This window comes from Penaeus japonicus, unplaced genomic scaffold (assembly GCF_977035675.1).
Source record: "Penaeus japonicus unplaced genomic scaffold, GWHDUDI00000001_assembly GWHDUDI00000011, whole genome shotgun sequence".
Classification (NCBI taxonomy): domain Eukaryota; kingdom Metazoa; phylum Arthropoda; class Malacostraca; order Decapoda; family Penaeidae; genus Penaeus; species Penaeus japonicus.
The window spans coordinates 10,908,039-10,910,538 of NW_028234413.1; positions in this window are offsets into that span (position 1 = coordinate 10,908,039).

A 2,500-nucleotide genomic window follows, 5' to 3' on the forward strand; every position below is an offset into this window, starting at 1 on the left:
ATTAGACTCTATGAGGAAGATGATAATGATAGTAATGGTTGACCGATTTGGTTGTGCAATGTATCATTAAATTAATTAATTGAGTAATATGAGTCGTAAATATTAAAAGATAATAGGCGTTATCTGCAGCGATCTTATCTGTAATAATTGCCAATAATCGTATTCTGCCATATTTCCAATTCGATTGCCAAAGAGCTCCATCCGCTCAGGCGGATATTGCATAGGACCGCCAACACACATGCGAGAACCATCGCCGAATGGTGAAAATGCCAAATGTTTCCTGATTTTTATTTCATGTAGTCTCATTCGGCCGTTTAAAGAGTTTCTTAAAGGTGGTTTACAACAATATTTATGCAACAGTGAAGTAAGATTATAATAGATAACATATCATATACTTCAAGGCTCCAGTACATGCATGAAAATGTAAAATAGATACCACTATATGCAGCTTTGATAAATGGGTCATAAATAATTGCTTGAATCCTTTGACTTGGATTACAAACTCGTGAGAAACTGAATTTACCTGGTGTTTGATGTGGAAAATATATAAACAAGAGCAAAAAGTGTACTGGACGTATTTTCGTTTTATTCTTACGGTAGGCTGCTAATTAAAGGCTATTATGAAATCAGAGGTGTTGTTAATTAGGAGTAGAAGCCAATAATTGTAAAGATTATAATTTTTCAAAGGCGCGCCACAGAGGCACGCACGGGTCGCTTTGTGAGCATGGCGGCTAGTTTTGTTCGAGCAGTACGACACTTTCGCTGTCGTACGCCCGACAGTGTCTATGCTCCGCCCATCAAGTTGAAATGATTGCGGGTCTTTGACGCTGCAGATAACGCCAATGATGGTTTAGAATACTTTTTAAAACATGTTAATATGTATGAAAATATAATGATTGCACATGGCATATATGTCATATATATGCACAGAAGTCTGGTCAATCATTGAAATTCTTAAAGTAGTATTGATTATGATTATTAGAAATAAGGTTTAATGACAGTAATAAGGGTAAAGAAAGACAATTTGATAGAAACAGTTGCATTCTTGATATTAGTGAATAATAAATGTTGTTAAACTAGACGATAGCTTTATAAACTACAGTTTATCTTCCACTTAAAAATATTGATAGGTGTGTGGTTAGATATTTTTCTTTTCTTGATTTAATTGTAGAAATAAAAGAAAAAAGAAAAAAAAAGTTTACTCCGAAAGTGCATATTCATCTCTACAGAATGCGACAGAAGATTCGAAACAAAAATCACATGCGATTATTGATTGAAAGTGCATTTTTTCTGTATCATTATTATCATTTTCTTTTACTTCGAGTTTTTTTTTTCCACTTCTAGATTTTCTACTTAATTTTTTTTTTTTTTTTTTTTTTTTTTTTTTGACCTATGCCTTTTCACGTTCTTCCCTCCTTTCCTTCCGATCTCCGTATTATTATTATTTTTTGTTTTGTTTTGTTTTTGTTTTTTGTTATCAAAATTTCTTCCTCCTCATTCATCTCCTTCTCTTTTTATGCCTTTTTTACTTCTCTTCTCTGTCTTCCTGTTTTTCGTCTGTTTATCTTTTCTTTTTTTCTCTTATTCTAACTCCTCATTTTTCTATTCTTTTTTTTTCCTTTTTCTTTTCTTCTTCTTATTCTTCTTCCTTTTCTTCTACTTCTACTTCTCCTCCTCCATCTATTCCTCCTTCTTTTTTTCTCCTCCTTCTCCTTCTTCACTAATTCCTATTATTTTGCTCCGATTTCGTGTGTGTGTGAGTGAGAGTGAGAGTGAAAGAGAATGTGACTGAGTGAGTGAGCGAGCGTGGGGGCGAGTGAGTGAGTGAGCGCGGGGGCGAGTGAGTGAGTGAGTGTGTGTGTGTGATATGATTCGTCTGTTAGCCGATCTTCATATCTTCATCTCCTTCATCAGATATGCAAACTCATCACATTCCTATCATTATCAAAATCATTATCATCTTCTTCTTGATCATCAGCATTATCTCCATTGTTATTATCACCCTTACCTTAATAGTTCAATAATTACTATTTTCACATTCTTTCCTTCTTCCTCTAATATCTGCATTATAACCATTATTGGTATTATGCAATCGTGCTTTCGCCATGTTCATTAATAGTTCTATCACTATCCCCTATTTTCATATCATATCATAATATCAAATGTTCATTGTCTCTATTCAATTTCAGCCTTAAATAACATGATATATAAATGTCAAATCGATTAAGGGCGTTGCAAAAAAGAGCATAAATATAAATATAGTATATGTTTGTAAAAGATAAATATTTCATTCATATTGTTTCTTCTATTCTTACACATACCTTCACTCGCCCCTAAGAAATAGTATTTACCGAATGGACCGCTTGAGTATTAACATCCACAAAGCACTCTCGTGTACCGGCAATACGCAAAACAAGTGCTAGCTTTTTCCAAGCTAAGGTTCATTCAAGTCTCGAACCCGCGACCTCCAAAGTCAAAGTTTAAGTAGACCGCTGCACCG